A 21,419-nucleotide genomic window follows, 5' to 3' on the forward strand; every position below is an offset into this window, starting at 1 on the left:
CGAGCGGAGAGGACCTCGCAGCGCAGCCGCCGACCGCCAGCAGCCGTAGCTCGCCTGCTACCCCCTCCAGCCGGCCGCGCGTCAGCCGGCTGCTACCAGCGCTCCGCAGCCAGTCGCCCGGCAGCGCCCGGAGAGTGCGCATCAGCCGCTCCCGGCGCAGCCGCCCAGCGGCAACCGACCGAGTGCCGAAGGGTTGAGCCTGCTCCCCTTTGACGCAAAGCCGCGCAACCAGTCGCGGACTGCCGCGAAAGAGCTTCGGCTCGCAGCTCCCTGTAGCCTCTGGTTACCCAACGCCCCCAATGTGATTCTCACATTCTTTTAGGGACTCTGAGGCAGTACCAGGGCTCCTTCACAGGACCAAGCCCGCGTGCTGCAGGCCATTGTTCTTCCGCACCTCCTTTAGGTGCCGCGCTTGCACGAACAGCGCATGTTAGCGTAAGTAGGGACCACCCACTTCCATAGGGAACAAGTAACACTTCTCTCGCCTTGGAGAAAAGTAAAATTGTCGTTTCCCCCTTCCCACCCAATAAACAATCCTAAGTGTGAGATGGCGGACGCTACTAGCACTTCCCCTGCTATTACCCGCAGCAAGACTGCAACACAAGAGGCGCAAGGATCGACTGCACCCGCCGAAACTCGCGCCCCGCCCACTACCGAAGGCAAGGGAGCGGCTGGCGACACTCGACAGCTTGGCGCGAAAGCACAGAAGCAGCTCGAGTCGCGCCGGCTAATCACCAAACTTTTCGGGGCGGACGTCTCTCCCACCAAAACAACTACACTAAACATCACTTTACACTCACCTGTCACTGGACAGTCATGTACCATTCTCCCACCGGCGCCGCAGCCTCAAGAGACCGAGGCAACGGCGGCGGATGTGGATACAGAAAACCACTACACAGAGCCCTGGCAGGTGGAGGGCCCAAAACGCAGACCCAAAAAAACACCAGCACAAACAAGCGAGCAACCAAACTCGCTAGGCAACCGAAAGGCGCTGTTGCATACACCCACTAGCTCATCTCAGGCTAGCAACATTAACACAAAACAAAACGCAAACACAGCTGTGGCGAACAACAACAAAGCACACAAAGCCACAGCAGTGCCCACACAACACAAGACTGGTTTCCCCCCAGTTGTTATACAAAACTACGGGAACCTTAGTGCCCTTAACACTGCATTCGCGGAGAGGCACATAAACAGCACATTACATGCAAAGTACTCGGGGGATAGGGCCTCACTGTACGTTGCCACAGAATATAAAGATCTTCTGACCTTCCTCAAAGATCGGAAGATCGAACATTACATGTACAGAACGCTGGACGAGAGAACCCAGCAGTACGTGATCAAGGGAGTGGACCCCAGCACCCCCAATGAGACAGTACATGCGGCCCTTTGTTATATGGGATTCGACTGCAAAAGTGCCTCCCGGATGACAGGGTTCCGTACACACGCACCGTTACCACACTACATGGTTGAGTTAGCCGACACGGCTGATTCCCGCGCCATCCTGCAGATAAAGAGCTTTCTGCGGATGGACGTACGTGTAGAACTCTACGAACCACCCAACGTCCCCCTAACAATGCAACAACTGCCAGCGGTTCGGCCACTCGGCCCTCCGCTGCGGCCTGGCAACTCGCTGCCGCGGATGCGCTGGCAATCACAGATCCAACAAATGCACACAAATACAGCCAAACCAGCGATGCTGTGCCAACTGCGGTGGGCCCCATGTGGCAAACTTCAGACAGTGCAACTCATACAAACAGGCGCTGAAGCGAAAACAAGACAAAAGCAGGGTACTGTACGACATACCACGCCCAAGGCCAGCGCTGAACCCAGTAAGGAACGGCGTAACGTTTGCCACGGGTACACGCCCTGGCGGAACAGCACAGGCTGCAGAACCTCAGCGCCCTACACACACACACACGGGAAACAACCGCTGCAACAACCACACAACAACCACAGGCAACACCTGAAACCCAACAAGCATCAGTACCAACACCTATGCCCCCAAACAACACGACCCCACTCCCAGAAATCACGTGCTGCGAGGAAACGCACCATATACAGGAAAACACACCCACACAAGAACCCCCCGAACCCCAAGTCCAGAGGAGGAATAGACGTACACGCAAACACAGGGCAGGGAACACGAAATCGCCACAACAGGCCACACAGCAACAACAGAACAGCAACACACAGGAAAACAGTCAACAAGACACTGAGACTGTAACTCACACTACTATCCCCCTCACCACAGAAGTAACACAGGCGCCACAACCTCTGTCACAAAGCACAAATGCCGCTCCTAACAACACACCAATACCTGCACAAGCGGCCGCTAACTCCACAACAGCACCTCATGCTGCACACCCAACACCAACACACCACCTGGCGGAATACTGGAAACACTATTCCCCCGACACACGACCGTTCAAATCCTTACCGAGGTGCTGACGGCCGTCACTACACTCATCACCCAGCTCATGAGCGCCGAACCCGGGCAATACTGGGCTGTCATACACACTGCCATCACAACACTCTTTCACACTCTTACATAAATAATATACCATACCCGGCCCATAACGCAGACCCGCATACACTATCACGGATCCTGTTCTGGAATGCAGACTCGATCCACAACAAAAGGGCAGAATTTGCCGCGTTCATGGAGCGCAAGGGAATCCTTGTCGCGCTACTGAGCGAGACTAAACTTAAACCGCACAAACAATTAAACTTTCCTGGCTATTGTGTCAATCGTACCGACCAACCGGGCGACGCCGTGGCAGGTGGAACTGCAATCGTCATACACAAAGACATTGAGCACACAAACATAGAGCTCCCTGAACTGGAAAAAATCGAGGCTACGGCTGTCAGAGTCAAGTTCAACGGAGCCTACACCACACTGATATCGGTATACAACAGCCCTGTAGGCATCTCAACACGTGATATCAGCACATTACTCAACATTTCACCGCAAGTAATAGTCGCTGGAGATCTGAATGCAAAACACCCAGAATGGAATTCACACATACGAAATTCCAACGGCAAAAAACTATACGAACATTCGCTAGGTAGAAACTACATTATACTAGCGCCAACTGAACCGACGCACATCATAGGGGACACAGGCCAGACGTGATAGACATGGCCCTCATCAAGGGCATTACAGCGACACTCAACGTTGCCGTTGAAAACGATCTGCCCTCAAACCACCAACCTGTAATACTATACATTGAGGAAACACTGCAGCACACGGAACAACGCAAGATGTTGGACTATGGGCGTGCGAATTGGACATTGTTCAAGCAAACGCTTGACAGCCACATCCCACCTATACATGAAATTAACGAAACAGGAGAAATTGACGAGGCAGTAGAAACCCTCACTAACGCCGTCCGGGACGCAATGGCAGGCACCATACCTGATCGCACCTCACAACAACGCAGTGCGGCCCTGCCCCAGGAAATCCTGGGCCTAATCTCAATGAGGAATCGCCTCAGGAGACAATGGCAGCGCACCAGGCGTCCGTATTTCAAACGGCACATTAACAGACTACAGGGCATCATACACGATAAAATACAAACACATAGAACACAACAGTGGAATCAAAAACTTGAAGGGCTGGACACCGCACGACCTGGCGTGTGGCAGCTAGCCCGACACTTCACCAGGGAGAAAATATACACCCCAATGCTTCAAGGGCCTGTCGGACCTGCATACTCAGCGGAAGAGAAAGCAGAACTAATGGCTCGAACACTCGCAGCGTCATTCACACCGAACCTGGTACCGTCAGATCCAGAGTTCACACTTGCTACTGACCAAGAGGTTACACGCATTCTAGCCCAACCATCGCGCGACGACATTCGACATGCTAGCACAGCCGAAGTCTCCTGGGCTATAATGCATTCCGCTGCTAGGAAAGCCCCTGGTCATGATGGCATTCAAAACCGTGTCCTCTAGGAGTTCACGGATAAAGCAACTGAGTACCTAACACACATAACGAATGCCATACTAAAACACCAACACTTCCCCGCCTTTTGGAAGACGGCCAAGGTCCTGATGTTCAGGAAGCCGGGGAAAGACCACAGCCTCCCACAAAATTACCGACCCATCAGCCTTCTGAGTTCGCTCAGTAAGATTGTTGAGAAGGTGATCCTCAAACGCATCACTAGGCACTGCATAACAAATGACATCCTGAGACCGGAGCAATTCAGCTTCAGGAATCACCACTCCACAACACAACTCCTAAGGGTCGTTGAACATATAACACATGGCTTCAACATAAACAAAGCTACAGGGGCAGTGTTCCTGGACATCGAAAAGGCTTTCGACTGTCTATGGCACAACGGCCTCATCCGCAAACTCAGCGACGCGGGATTCCCTGACGGGCTGCTGCGTCTAATACACTCATACCTCACAGACAGGAGTTTCAACACTAACGTGCAGGGAAAACAATCAACACAACATGGTATACACGCGGGAGTACCCCAGGGAAGCATCCTAGGGCCCCTACTGTGTAACCTCTACATAAACGATCTCCCAACCACACACAACACAATGATGGCAATCTACGCGGATGACACAGCCATCCTTGCGCAAGACTGGAAACCATCAAACATTACGTCACGCCTACAGACTGCACTCAGAGTGGCCGAGCCTTGGTTGGAGAAATGGCGTGTTAGAGTAAACGTCGACAAGTGCAAAGCCGTTCTGTTCACTAGAAGAACGAAGCAACTGCGCAAACACCGCTACTGCAGACCAATAACTCTACATGCACATCCAATACATTTCCGCGAGAAAGTCAAATACCTCGGTGTCTGGCTGGACCGGAAATTACTCTGGGGGGGACCACATACAACACATGACCAACCGAGCTAGCGCGAGGCTCAAACAGCTCTATCCTATGCTCAACAGGTGTAGCACACTGAACAGAAGGGTGTCGAGGTCCATGTACATGACACTTATCTGACCCCTGATGACGTACGCAGCTCCTGTCTGGGGATACGCTGCGCCTACACGCCTGCGCCGTCTGCAGATCATACAAAACAAAGTACTCAAAATCATAAGCAATGCTCCACGATACACACGCATCGCGGACCTTCACCGGGAATACCGACTTGAGACTCTCACGGAGGTAATCCACAAACTCACCACAAGACTATACAGAAACTCCAGACATTCACAGAACCCGTTTATTCTGAATCTGGGGAACTACGACCACAACCATAGATGGAAACATAAAAGACCAAAAGACATACTTGTAAGGACATAACATCTATGGCCAAGCATACGCAAACATAACGACACAGGCAAGCCCCTGTCAATCAGACGCCATTACTGGATATCCAGCTGGAATACACTGCCGAATAACTGGCACCCCACAGGGAAGCCGTACCGTACACTGCATGCAAACAAGCTCCACACATCCCCCACACAGTGAGATGATCTATGGCCGATCTCCCACTACTGTATAACAATCTTGATTGTTCCAGGAATGCAGCAGCAGCAGCAGCAGCTGGGACACATCGCCATCGCTTGTCATGGTAATGATGCATGATACCTATACTAACAAATCCAACCTTGCATGAGCTATCGCAGCTAGTAAGCCACTACTGCTCTTACTACCCATCCCACTGTCGCAGAGGTTTTTTTCCCACGGCACGAGCCATGGCACTTTTTTCCCTCTGCTCTTCAAATCGCTACCCTCACTCGCGTTTCGTTCACTATCTATCTCCTGATGGACCGTGTTAATGCGTAGTCTTACCCAGACGCACGGACAACATCACAGCCCAGCATCCTGTGATCCACTTACTAGACAACTAACATGTTTATGGAGGTGACAGTAGAACTTTTGGTTTGGTCACCACGTTGGTGCGGGCGTGGAGGGGGCCCATCTCTTTTTAAACCAGTTTAATCACTCACATTTTGGAATCTCATCTGTGCTGAGACTTTATCAATGATATATGGAGCAATTGATTCAGGACAAAAGCTGCTGCATAAATTACCTCGTTGACGTCTTGGTAATGGGCTCTACACGATAGAAGCATTTAAGGAATTTGCAGACAATTATCCAATGCATTTTGAAAGTCACCTGTGTCACAAGCTGTAAAAATGCGGATTTGTCTCCCTGAAGGTGCATTTTTTTGGGACACCTGTTTAGCAAAGAAGGCCTCATCCTTACAGACGAGCATATAAAAGCCAAAATCAACCTGCTGCTGCCTAAGAACCCAAAGGAGGTCTGGTACACAACTAAGATCTCTTTTTATGCTGAGTTCATTTCCCGGGCCACACACATCTGCTATCCTCTTAGGTGGTTTCACCAAAAGAGCATGAAGTTAAGGTGGTCTGTGAACTGTTAATAGTCTTTTCAGCCTCTCAAGCACTGTTTTTGCTCTGCTGCCTGTGTGGCTTCCTTTACCCCTGGCCACCAATGCCTCCCATCATGGCATTGCCATGGTTTTGTCCTATCAGAACCCTGATGGCGAGGAGCAGCCCATAGAAGATGCTTTCTGCAGTGCAACATAAGTATTCACAGGTAGATAAGGTCACTGGCTATCATTTACACCATTAAAATGTTCTTTTATGGAGTGAAGTTCTTATGCATCACCAATTACAAACATCTTGTTTCCTCATTTGGCCCTCACTCTAAGATACTGTATAGGACTGCCCACCCCTCGCAAAGTGGCCCTTCTTTGTCAGAAATTATAGTTATTGCATTCGTTACCGGACCACTGACCAACATGCTAATGCATATGCACTTTGGGAGTTTCTGGCCAGTCCCAATCCAGAGTTCAATTAATGAGAAAGATACGTTGCAGCTTTGAAAGATACGTTGCAGCAGGCATTGCTTGATTCTTTGCAGGTGCAGTTAGCGGAGTGTTTGCATGGGTGCCGAGAAGCGTACGAACACTTCAACTGAAATGTGCAGGAGCTCCATCGTGCATGAACCACATGCTGTGTCGTACTTGTAAAGGCACATGTTCTAGCAGCACAGGTAGAGTATCCCGTATGAAATCATGATAACGTGCTCCATTGAGCGTAGGTGGACGACGAAACTAAAATGAGCTCTAACATGGAAATTAAGCGTTTCCAGACACATGTCCACATAACATCTTTTCTTTATTTGTGTGTGAGGAATGTTTTCTGAAAGTTTGGCCGTACCTTTTTGTAACACCCTGTATAAGCTGGCCAGATGATGAGGTCATTGTCAATTTTGGCCCATTGGAATCCTGCCAATTGCAGTGGCATGGATGCACTCTACTGCCTTCTGCCGTCGTATCTTTGACTGTGGACTGGGGCATGGGTGAGGATCACTCCTGCGACTGCTGATGTGGAGCTCATGGAATTTGACTCAACCGCATCAACCCCTCCCACTTGCCAGTGGTTGAGTCCCCACCCCTGCTGATACAAGCAGATCAACTGTCATCCCAGCTTTCACAAACTTCCAACCCTCTGGCAGAGCTAACTGATGGGCATTGCCTCCTTTGGTAGTTGATCCACTGCTGAGGAAACTCTGGTCATCACCGGTTTTGCAATGGTAATCGCAGCAGAAGTCAGGCCAGTTTTGGCCCTATGTGGCCTTTTCAGGAGGGAGGGATTTAGTATCCAATGGATACAGATGAGCTGGTGTGGTTATCAAAGCAAAATAAACAGAATGTGAAGTGTATCAGCAGAGCCACTGACTCAGGTTTTTATCTACCAGCTGTCATAGGTCAGACCCAGCAGTTCTTTTGCTGATTTCAACTATCACGCACCAGTCCCTCACCTCATGCTGTGCTATGTTTTCTGTGCGCTATTAACAGTTATTCGCATTGATGAAGTTTGTGTTTATCTTTGTGCTTCATCTCTATGTGGTGCTCACTCTCTGCTCCTCTGTAGATTGACTCAGACACTGTGTTTTGTTCCCTCTTCTGGGGTTCAGCTCCTGGCTTCTTGTTGAGCTGCCATTGGCCTGTACAGTTTTACATCCATGATGACAGTGATGGTTTGTAGTGTTGCTATGCCTTGTACAGACACAAAAAAGGGAATAGAAAAGATATTTATGACACAACTTGGCTAAAAGAAGGTATTGGTTAACATGACACCCGATCCTGAGGCATCAACAAATCATCAATTTGGCAATGCTGTGAGGGGAGGCATGAATACAGTTAAGTAGGTTCTAACAGATGCAGGTTGCAGTAGTTATTCAGAGATGAAGATGTTTGCAAAGGATAGACACATAGAACTGCATCACACCAGTTTTCAGACTAAAAATCACAACTACTTTTGTGAACAGCATAGGAATTCAGATAATACTAATAACTATATGAAGTTGGATACCATCTGAAATTGAAATCAATGGAAATGTTACAAGAAATTGAATTTTCATGATAAAAATGAAAAACTTAAATTTACTTAAGTTACTACTGAGTCTACTTCTAAGATAAATTTCATAAGAGTGGGCAAAAGCTTGTTTGTAGCTTGATCCATTAAATTATGCATGATTCATCAACAAAAAAAGCTGAAAACAGAGAGAACCATACACATATAAGTTCTGCAACTATAGTAAGATAAGCTTTCAAATCAAGTTGGTGTATGATCTTTGGCAAGCAAATAAATACTTCAAATCATTCCTTATAATTTGATAAATTTCAAGTGATTTGATGACACACAAGTCGTATATTTTCTTGGGCAGTGCTTGTGTAAAGATCAAGTGGAAATTGTGTTTGGGTTATTAATCAATAGATACAAACCCTGGACCTAATTGTTCAACATTCTAAATTTATTTAGTTGTACCATTTGATGTCCTTGTCTCTTGGTGATGTGTATTAGGTTGCTATTTCAATTAATTTACCTGCTGTTTTCAAAGTTAATTTATCTTAATAATCATGGTTTTTCTGTAAATTATCAAATGGCATCATTACATGATTGAGTTTTTGTTGGCAAGTGAAATTTTTACCTGTTTATTCACACATTAATATTCACAAAAGGAATATCTACTTTGGCAAATTTTATATTTATGTTAATTAAAGTTATGGAGTATGATATTTTTAAACAATTTTTAAAAATTTCACTATTTGTAATGAGGAGTGGAGTTGCTCACAGACACATGTTGATATCGCTCGTCAGCAAATAATACAGAAACTTACTCTCCAACCATGTGTCATATCTAATCTGTTTGCCTTTAGCACCCTGCAAATGATGTGTGCCACCAGCAACATAAATGCACTGCCCCATTTCTCTTAAATTATGTTTCAATCACTTCAGGTATGTATGATGGACATGAAGGTATTTATGTAACCCTCCACAACACTTGACCTCTACTCTAGTGAGCACATCTGCCAGTGAGCTAGATTTGTGGACTTTGGATCCCACTCCGACCAGTCTCCACAAGATTTGGCTGTAGTTGAACAGTCATGTATCAGGATGGCTCTTCAATGCCTTTGGTGTCTCATGTAGTCCATATCATGATCCATCACCACCATATTCTGGGCAAAATAGAATGTAACATACTACTGCGGGTAGGTACCTCTAATTCAATTGCTGACAGATTTAAGGATCGCCTCAGTTGCCTGAAGAATTTGCTCTACAACCAGTTTGTAGGTTGGAGCTGGTGAGGCACCTTTCTTTCACCAGTCAGCAAGAATTGTTCAGCATATTTAGACCAGAAGTGAGATAGTTGTGAAATATAGATCTACACTCTGCAAACTATTGAAGTGCATGGCAGAGATTATCAAATTCAACTATAGATGAATTTCTTCCCATTCCATTTTAATGTGGAGCACAGGAATAATGACTGCCTTAAACATATATGAACATAATGCAATTAGTCTAATCTTGTCTTCATAGTTCTTAAATGGAAATGGAAGTCCCATGCTTCTTGACAGAGCGTAGGGGAACAATGTGGGAGACCTGCAATCGCCATACTAGGCAAGGTCCTAATGGAGAAGGTTTGCCGTTCCCTTCCTCCGACCGTAATGGGGATGATTGATGATGATGAATATGACACAACAACACCCAGACATCTCGGGGCAGGTGAAAATCCTTGACCCTGCTGGGAATCAAACTCAGGAACCCATGCTCGGGAAGCGAGAACGCTACCGCGTGACCATGAATGGCCGACATAATTCCTAAGGAGGGATATTTAGGGGGCTCTAGTATGCTACATTCCTTGCTTGATTCTGGTTCTTGATACTGTGTAAGCAGGCTTTTGCATGATAATAGGCATTTATCTTCAAGCATCTGCCAGTTCAAGTATTTCTGCATTCTGTGACACACTTCCATGAGTCAGACAAACATGTAATGATTTGTGCTACCTGTCTTTTTGTACATTCAATATCTCCTGTGAGCCCTATATGGTAATGGTCCCACAGATTTGAACAATATTTTAGGATGGGTTATACAAGTGCATTGTAAGCCATCTCCTTTGTAGACTGGCTGCATTTTCCCAGTATCCTACCACTGTACTGAAGTTTGTCACTTCCTTTGCCTACAACTGAGCCTACATCATCACTTGATTTCATATCCCTAAAATCCCTGCAAACTGTTACACGCAGCTATTTGTATAAGTTGGCTAATTCCAACGGAGACTCATTAATATCATAGTCACATGATGCTACTTCTCTGCAATTTGTAAGGTGTACAATTTTACATTTCTGAACATATCATGCAAACTGCCTATCTTTGGATCATTTTGAAATCTTATCAAGATCTGAGTGGATATTTGGAGAAAGTTTTTCAATACAGTGTTTTATTATAATAACTGCCTTATCTGCAAAAAGTCAAAAGTTGTTCTTAACATTTCCTGGCGCTTTATTAACATACATCATGGGCAGCAAGGGTCCCACACAACTCCCTAGCACATATCTGAAGTTATTGCTACACTTGTTGATGACTCTCCATTCAAGATAACTTGCTGCGTCCTCCCTACCATGAAACCACAGTCCAATCATAAATTTTGTTTGATATCTCCTATTATAATATTTTGAATAATAGGTGTTGGTGTGATACTGAATTAAATAGTATTTGGAAGTTTTGAAATATTACATCCACCAGCTGCACTAATCCAAGGCTTTCAGGATGTCATATGACAAAATTGTGAGTTGGGTTTCATATAGAGGATGGTTTTGAAATTAATATTAGTTACCTGGAGGAGATCACACTGTTTAAGATGGTTCATTAAAGTATTCAGCATTATAATGTCTGGGATGCACTGTTAAGCAACACAGGCATATATTGTGGGCCGCTGCCTCTCTAGGCCACTGGTGACACCATACCGGGAAATGCATGGAAACAGTGGGGCAATAACATAAGCACACCAAGTTGTTGCAAACTGCATCTCCTCCAGCCACCATGATAAAATTTGATGCCAGCTTTGCTGCGAGAGTTGCCGCAATCAGTATTTCCATCACAGGCACCAATTTTTCTTCTGCAGATCACGATGTGCCCACTGCTCATCATAGCAGTATTCTTCCTCCAGGTAGCTATAAAGGATGCCTCCTGGTCACTCTGCACCAGGTTGCATCGGGAGTCACTCTGGGACAGGCGCCAACTGCATCCTGTTGTCCTGCAATCGGAGCTCCCTTTGACTCTGCACAGCCATACTCTTCAAGCCACACTTGAGTGTAACTCACCACCACTCCTGATTAAGTTGGCTGCGACTGTGGCCTACCTGATGGAGCTTATCTTTCCACATTACCAGCAACAGCCACACCACCTCCAAACAACTATGAGCTCCCACCTTGCCTGGACTTCTCTCCTGGACCACTCTCAAGCTTTACCCTCTTCCATCGATACAGCCACACCATCGCACTTGTATGAACTCTCCCAGTGCAATCAGTGGATTGGAACGAAATAGCATGGACTCACATCCGAATAACTGTATTTTTGTATTCAATTTCTGAGTGTAAATAAAGTTCATTTGTTCTTGCTATCTGAGTACATTAATTGGTGTGGCTCTGTTGACCATTATTCAAAACTCAGAATATGTTCTAAACTTTGTTATCTTCATACCATTGAATAAATAGAGATTATGACAATATTACAAAATCGTAATGTACCAGCTGGTGTAAAAATGTAATGGATAAAAAGAAAAAGAGGAATGCAAATAAAACAAAATACTGTCTGCTACAAAAATTCATTATCTTGTTACAAGCGAAGATAAAGATTTGGTTGGCTGACTGGAGTTGCCCCTGTAGCACACCAGTTGTACTCCTTTCAAAATTCACTGCTGCAGAAAATATCATTGGTTAATCATGTTGTTCACATGTTGACTTACAGGGTGACAACTGCACTCTCCACTTCAAATTTAAGTATGCAACGCCAAGCGACCTATGTTGTTTTGCCACGTGTGCACATGTAATTGTACTCTGGATCATCCTGTGGCTCATGGGCTATTGCTTTTGGAGATGGTTATGACTGACACAAATTTAATGACTGTTATATTCACTGCATAGCATAACTTTGCTCTGAGCTGATTAATGGCCTTCAGTCATTATGTTTTCACCACATGTGCTTACTCTGTTCCTATTATACATTGTTTTAGTTCACAAACATAAAACACAGTAATTCTCAAATGTACTACCTGAACAGCAGATGAACTGTTTACTTGGTCAAGCTATAATATAAACTCCCAATTGACACATAAACAAGTCATACATATTAAATTGGTACATTTACTAGTGCCATGCAGAAAGTAAAGTTCCTAGGCTAAAAACAGAAAAATATACATATGGACACATGTTAAAACAGATACAGCAGTGTAAAAACACTAGAGCCTCACTGATAAGTATTGTTTTAAGTTTAAGAAGCGTACTGTAATTGTAGTGGTACCACCTGACATCACTACAAAAACTGGACTGTTCACATAACATTATTGCCAACCGCTGTGGTACTAAGTTTCCATATGTCCGTCCTTCTGACTGAAGGTTTGCAGAATGAAATGGAACACCTGCAACTGTCCTTCCAAGGTTATTTACTTTGTACCTACCAGTTTCCGTAATTTAATACATCATCTTCAAAAAGAGAAGACCACTAGTGGCAATTTATTGGGTGCTTGCAGCTGACAAGGATGATGAATTCCTGGACAAGCTATATGGGTTAAATTTATCAAAACACATATACACAGAGGAATTTACAAATGGAGTGAAACTGAGATTTAAAACCAGACCTTGAGATGAAGGTTTTGCAAATAACATTGTAGAGGAAAGTCCCAGAGTAAGAAACCAGTTATTGAGCCAAAACAGAGTATTTGTAGGTTTCCAATGTCTAGAAGTCAAAGGTTAAAATGTTTTAAGCGTTGCGATCTGGTACATACTGTGAAGGGCTGAGGCGCTCCTTACATTATTTGTGGAACATGTAGTGAAGAAGGACATAAAAGAAACAGAATGCCCAGGATCAGAGCATAAAATAGGATGCATCCCCTGTAAGAAACGAGGCAAGACCTGCACCAAAGGCAGAACAACTTAGTGTCTAACTTACAAACTCTTGGAAAACAGGCAAACTGAGACTGACTGACTATGGCTTCTGATTGTATTATGAATTCCAGACACCACACTCACTATGTTCTAAATCCAGAATCGGACATTTTTACACGTTGGGTGTAAAAATTGCAGCAGGACACATTAAACAGTAAAAATGAAATAACATCATTAATATAAATGTAGGCTACCCAAGACGCACATATTGATAATACAGATTATCTGGACCAAATGTGTAATGTTGGTAAAGTTGAGCCAATAGCTGCACGTATGCTATAACTTGAACTCTTCAATGGACTACATTTTTGACTGTGTTAATTTTAAGGGTGGAACAAATGGAACATGAACTAACTGAGAGACTCATAACATCACACATACACATGCAGTTCACACTCAAAATACAGAGTGTCAAAATGCATCTCACAACAACTTCTATGAAATGCAACAGAACCTAAAACAATCAATTATACCACAGACAAATCCTGAACATGCAGATAGATACGACACAACAAAATGTAAACAATACATAAAAGCTGTTAAGTTTATATCAGGAGGATACTACAACCCAGGGGAAATCCCTTCTGCCATTAATGAGAGGCCATCACCTCCACCCATAGTAATGCCCATGAAACAGAGCAATACCAACAGTGTAGCATGTAAAGAAAATAAAAATGATGTAGTGAATGATTGTGTGGGGATACCACCATTAATCCCAAATTATGTTGCTTGTGAAGAAGGAGGGAAACCACCACCAATCCCCAAAGATGTGGCATGTGATGAAATAAGGATACAACCATCAATGCCCACAGACATGGTTTGTGATGAAGTAGGTGTACCACCATCTATTACCATAGATGTGTCATGTAATGAAGTGAGAACAACCACAATAACCCCTGTTGATATGGCATGTGATGAAGTAACAATGACTGCATCAACTGCTAATAATGAAAACATAAATCAGGAGGAAAAGAGTAAAGCCCGTTTATGATAAAACATAAGGCCATAAAACAAAGTGGGGAAGCAAAGGTAACTCTCATAATAATGAATGTAAAAAAGAAACACAGGCAGAGGTGCATAAACAAGCAGTGTACAACATAAGTGGGAAGTAAGTTATTAAATTAAATCTGAAGTGAAAAATGCACGGGATGAACAAGTACGTAATCATAATCAAGAACCAGCAAACTACAGTGCAACTGAATTGAACTTAAAGCTCAGTAGGCTCGAGCAACAGGATATCTGGAAACTGCACAAAGATTAGCTACACAATTAACACATGAGAAGGGTTATTCCATTTGCTTCCCTATGTCTGACCAGATGGATAGGATAATCATTAAGATGGAAAACTTGCCCACTGATGGGGATGAGCTTGCTAATCTCCTGAGACAGGTCTGTGGATGGCGTTCAGAAGATCACAACATTAAGGAAATGTACAAAGACCTTGTCAGGGCTCATTGGAGAGAGTACTTTGAGCCAGAGCAGATGGTTGTGAAGTGCTACGAGTATACAAGGCAGCCATGAATATCTTGCAGTTCAGCGCTATGAGGAGTAGAACAGTAAGCGCAGAACTTCCCAGGCTGGCCGAAGAGTTTAACATTGATGTCATGTGCATTCAACAACCATACTGCAGAAATGGGATATTAATATGTTTGTGCCACCCCGCCCCCCCCCCCCCCCCCTCCAGAACAACTCAGACAACAGGAGATAGACACACTATAGTTGCTATAGTGATAATGGAACCAAATGTCAGACTACAAAAATCACACAGTTGTGCACTAGACATATTGTAACAGTGCAGATCAACAAGAGTACAGAAATACGGATACTGGCGTCTTTGTATGCACAGTACTCCCATACAAGTCGACCATACACAGATATGATTCAACAGACAGCACTTTATTCAAGATGGAAGAAGATGACCATTGCAGCTGACATCAATGCCAGATCCTCCTTGTGGCATTGTAATCAGACTGATGACCAAAGTCAGATCATCAATGACATCCTAAGTGTGATCAGCCTGTACATTATCAACAAAGAAGGACAACCACCTCCATATATAGGAAATGCTGATGGAAGAAGCAATACAGGCATAACTATTGTTAACCACATAGCTTCAATATGGAAATACCGTATTTACTCTAATCTAAGCCGCACTTTTTTTCCGGTTTTTGTAAGCCAAAAAACCGCCTGCGGCTTAGAATCGAGTGCAAAGCAAGCGGGAGTTCTGAAAAATGTTGGTGGGTGCCGCCACAACTAACTTCTGCCGTCGAATATATGTAGTGCCACACAGGCATGCTTTGTAGGGCACAAAGATAAATACTGGTACCAAAATCTCTGCGTCAGTAAATAAATTAAAAAAAAAAGTGGAAGACGAGCCTTTTTCCTCCGCCCAGAGTTTCGACCACTGCGTTTTGGTAAATTATCCAACGAAGTAAATACAAATTTTGTATTGTTGATCTTCGAATGTAGCAGCATTTCAAGGTACTACGAAAATCCAACTGGCAAGACTGTTTGGAAAGTTTGTCAATATGGCCAACTCTACGTTCTGAATTTTTTTCTATCTGTGAGAAGAGATGGTTGCTAATAGGAGCTTTTATGAATTGTGAATCACATGTAGTATTCTCTTTGCCATAAGATTAATACGAATATAAACATTTTGCCATGTATTGTTTCGTGTTTGCTACTATCTCATTTAAATCCTGTCTGCCTAATAAACTACGAAACTAGAGTGAGACAACAGCAAATGCGGAAGAATATACATATCATGTCATGTTTATATTCCTATTATTCTTATGCCTGATAGTGATACAGTCAGAAATGAAGCACGGCAACTGACTAGATTTTTAAATCTAAGATGACTCTAATTTCTGTGCAGAATGTAATGAACTAAAGAGGCGCCTGCAGAGATTTTCAAACGGAGAAAAATTTTCGCTAAAATTTCGTTCAGAACATCATCTATCATACGCAGTCTATTATTTGGTTCTTGTTGATCATTATCAAAGAAAGAAGTAGTGTAAGTAACAACAAATGTTTCGCTAATGAGACGACTCCTCTCTATTTTTTATTTGTAAGCGGCGGTAGCGCGCACAAAAGCAAGCCACGCCATGAGCGGCGACAGGCCGTAAACACGCACTATCAGAATGCGACAAACAATGCATGACACAGTACAGTAATACATTTTCAGCTTAGAGTGACGTAAACACCTATAACAGAGGGAACGGCACTTATCAGATCAAAGAAAAATAAGCAATCAATTCAAACCAGACAAAGCACGTGAAAAAGGAAGGATATCCGTATAAATACGGACGGAGCGCGTGACGCGTAGCAATGGCTACCTGGTAAACCGTAACTGCTAAGCTTACGACTCGAACCAAACTGGTGCAGCTGTATCGTCATTCATTTGACCTAAATTGTGTCTCATATTACAACTAGGCGAACTTTGTTTCGATTTGGAGGTGCGACCTAAAACTTTTCTCTCCCCTTGATTTTCGAGTCTCAAATTTCAGGTGCGGCTTAGATTCAGGAAAAATTTTTTTCCTTGATTTCGAGTCTCATTTTTCAGGTGCGGCTTAGATTCGAGTGCGGCTTAGATTCGAGTGCGGCTTAGATTCGAGTAAATACGGTAGATTGGTGCATGTATCTGAATGTAATGATACATGATCATAGTACAATCATCATTGACACAAAGACCTGCACACCATACACCATCATCAAACAAATATTTACTACGCAGAGAAAATTGATTCAGGGGATTCAGAATTGTGTAAGAGATAAACTGATGGAAAATGTAGATGGAAAGTGTAGACCTAAGGGCATATAGACTTCCACATATATTACAAACTGCCCAATGAAAATACATTCCGACTTTCACTTACCAGTGTAAGACAGATCCTCCCTGGAGCTCGAGCTATCTAGACTAAGACAGGATATGAGACACAAGACAAGGCTCTACCAAACGGCATTTACCACTTGGGACAGACAGATTTGACTACAAGAATACAGGTATGCAAAAGCTAAATTCAAAACCATACTAATCACAGCTAGATAAGAACACTGGGAACACTACATCACAACACATCTACAATACAAAGGGAATACCTTACAAGCTCATGACAGAGAAAATTAAGTCCCCCTCTTGTGCTGGCTACGCTAGGGCAGTATGACAGAGCATAACACAGGATTGGAGACAAACAGCACAATATCTGCTGGACAAACTTCTGCCCAATGATGATCGATGAACAGATACACAAGCACAAGCACATTTTAAGGAGACAATGTACAGATATGCCTCCTGCTCATTTGCATGAGAAGAGGTCACACTAGCAATTTCTAGCTTTAAAAACGAGAAAGTGCCACGATCAGACTACATCGACTTGGAAACATTGTACCAGGTCTCACCACAGATAACTCCATATTTAACAACTCTAGTAAATGATGCTCTGCGGCTGGGGCAGGTGACTCTAGTCTGGAAAACAGCCAACACAGTAATTATTTAAAATGCCACAGATAGGGATCCATCAGGACAAAAATCATACTGACCAATTTGCTTTGTTAAACTCAGTGGCTAAGGACAACCACCTCCCACATCCATATATAGGAAATGCTGATGGAAGAAGCAATACAGGCATAACTATTGTTAACCACGTAGCTTCAATATGGAAATAGATTCTGTGTAACTGTTTCCAAGGTAACAGGGAACTCCATGGCTTTAGTAAACACCAGTTTGGCTTTACGAGGGGAAAGTCTATTGACAATGCAATTAATCAGGCTTTCCAAATTGTAGATCACACATTACAGAAGTATGTAGTCGCAGTTCTTATTGACATTGCTGATGCCTTTGATAATCCTTGGTGGCCAGCATTGTTTGCACGATATCGAGAACTACATGTACCCCGATCCCTGAACAATAGTCTTTGAGACTATTGTAGGAAAAGACTGGCTGAGTGGCAAGAGGGCACTGCAAGGTTGTAAAAACAGCTACCAAAAGACACAAGGCTCAATCTGCAGACTCATCTTCTAGGATATCACAACTGAACTGCTCTTGAATTTAATCAAGGGAGATGAATGTTCAGACAGGATCATTGCATATGCTGACAACCTGGTAGTTGTGATATCAGCCGACACATGAGCAATGTTGGAAAACAAGGCCAATGGTATGCTACACACAATTCAACAATGGTGCAACCAAAACAAATTATTCATAGCAGCTCAAAAAGCAGCATACACAATGCTTAAAGGACCACTACAAAGAAACCCAGCAATTAAAGTAAACAACACAAACACAAACATGAAATAGTAACTAGATATCTTTGGGTACACATTGACAAACAACATAACTTCACCGAACACATATGACTAATCACAAACAAAGCTGAAAGTGTACTTCACAAAGCAGCAACAATAAATTTGACACGATACAGACTACCACTCACACACATATGAATTTACCACTGTGCACTTTTCAAGTTGCTATTGAGCTTTGCAGATAGTATATGAGCACAAAGACTTGCTCTCAACATGAACAGAATCACTGTTGGGTGGAGGCAGAGGAATGCGCTACTTAGACTATCTGGGGCATTTGGCATCACATCAGTCGATTCACTCTATGTGGTGCTTGGAATGTACTCGATTGATATAACCGTCGGATATTGGGCTGCAACATACTGGCTGAAGTTGGGTAGACCTGAGAGAGTGTGGCAGACCACTGGGCAGCATGCAGGAGATAGGTGCCAACTAAAAATTTTTGTGTGGACACTTGGCAAAAAAATCTTGGATTAGAGTGCTAAGGGCCGTCAAGTCTGTTCATTTTCCCCCAATGTCAGGGAATGATACGACTGCGCCATGTCAACCCTGGCCAAGGCACAATTCATTTTGTGACTAGAACTGGCCCTTATCTCAAGTACTTGTAGCACGTCACTTTCAGAAAGCAGTCGTTACACATGTGGGGAAATTGGCTCTCCAGAACACTTCCTTTTGAAATGCATTGAATACAGACACTTACCTAATAAAAAAAAGGACACGCAAAGAAAATGACACTATACTATGGACTGAGGAACCCAGATACGTAGACACAGTTGAGCGCAATCACCAACAACATCTCAAAAGCAGAACATGACATACACAAACAGACTAATCAATACAGAAGGCACAGGAGATGAAGACAGGTTGAAAGAGATAGGTTGAGTAGATGCAGTACTGATGATGAACAACACTTACATAACATACACACACAAAACATACATAACGTAAAACATACACAACTACTCACATAAACATTAATCAAAGATAGCAATTTACGTCTTATTACCAATGCATCTAATCAAAAGTAGAAGTAATTAGAGTAGTCTGTAGATAGCTATCATTCTAAAACCCATGTTAAACGTGTACCCAATGTTGTTAAGTAGTTACTTAAATAAACACATTGTAAATGTAACAATATGAAATAAAACAAGCAAGCAAAATCAAACAGTATAGATACGCAATAGAAACAGATCATAATTATTATGCAATTATACTAAACTTACGCGTCCACTACTCAAAAAAGCTTAGTTTTATTCTACAAAAATGTTTTTACATCATTAATAATAGGTTAGTGGTAACTTGTTATTTCTCCTACAACTATGTAATAACAGTATATAGCTTAATTAGATTATTTGTTGTGTAACCCAACAAACATCAACTCACTCAGCACTCTAACAAACAATACCAACATGGGTTAGATCCACACGGACTGAACAAATAGTTTTCTTGAAGAGGGATGTTCATGTGGACAGTATTAAAATGAGTAGCACCACATGTGGATGCTGGACTTGAAGTTCAATACCAAGTCCACTTCCCCAGCTGGTCTTGGTGAAGGAATATCTGTATCTACTCTTTCCTGTCTTCTTTTATTCTCTTCTTAAATTATACCATAAATTTATCCTACTTCCAAACTACCGTGTTTCTCTTTAAAAAATAAGTGTAATTGCTGTAAGTAAATAACAAATAACACCAAAGTGCAGACAAAAGAACTCCACACAGCCCCACCTTCACACGATTCTGCATGGGCAACAGTGCACATGGCCTCAACTGCACAGCACAATTTTGCTGCACGGTGGTGGCCATGGGTACTGGCTAAGAGGTCTGTGTGAAGCAATAAGGCCTGCATAAATTAATATGGCAGGCCCAAGTAGTCACAATGCAGCTTAAAAAAAAAATGCAATGCAACACCATCTTCAGGCCTTAACTGATGTTGAGTGCGTTAACTCCAATCATATACACGATCTCATCAGTGGCCAACATCTATGAACTGTTTTCTGTGGACTGTAACAATGACGATGTGTCTCCAGCCATCAATTAGATGGTGGAGACGCATCACTGTTACAGTCTACAGAAACCAGTTCAGAGATGTTGGCCATTGGTGGGATCATGTGTACGGTTAAAGTTAGTTCCCTCAGCATCGGTTAAGGCCTAACTGGTAGCTATATAACAAACAACATTGTAAGGATGGCTGCACATGTCCCACTTCATTACAGCTGCAGCACCATTACCTAGAGGGCACTTATCATCAGGAGTCCCTTCGACAAGCCCACACCGTAATCCAGCATAAAAGCCAGACCAGGATCAGTGTGAGTCAGTTTTGATGTGATTGGTGGAGAGCACTGCTGGTGTGTAGCAGCTTGACTTACATGCTACTTTCATGGACTCTGTCAAAGACGGAATTTTGATATGGTGTTGATTGGGCTTTGTTTCTGAGTACAAACTTCAGTTAGCTGTCACTGCTTTGCCAAGAGCATCCTGTATATACATCTCTTGTAAATAAACCAGGGCAAGTCTCCACTACCTTGTGTGTAACTTGCATTTTACAAAAGTAATATTAATGTTAAAGCATGTCTGTCCCACCCCCCCCCCCCCCCCTCTCACTCACTCACTCACTCACTCACTCTCTCTCTCTCTCTCTCTCTCTCTCTCTCTCTCTCTCTGCCTGCT

General features: G+C 43.5%; 1 protein-coding gene across 2 annotated transcripts in view; it reads right to left on the minus strand.

Annotated features, from left to right (window-relative positions):
* The window catches only part of LOC124798242 (asparagine synthetase [glutamine-hydrolyzing]), a 227,438-nt gene that overhangs the window by 32,819 nt on the left and 173,200 nt on the right, over nt 1-21,419 (minus strand). The gene's annotated exons all lie outside the window — the stretch shown is intronic.

This window comes from Schistocerca piceifrons, chromosome 5, assembly GCF_021461385.2.
Source record: "Schistocerca piceifrons isolate TAMUIC-IGC-003096 chromosome 5, iqSchPice1.1, whole genome shotgun sequence".
Taxonomy (NCBI): Eukaryota; Metazoa; Arthropoda; class Insecta; order Orthoptera; family Acrididae; genus Schistocerca; species Schistocerca piceifrons.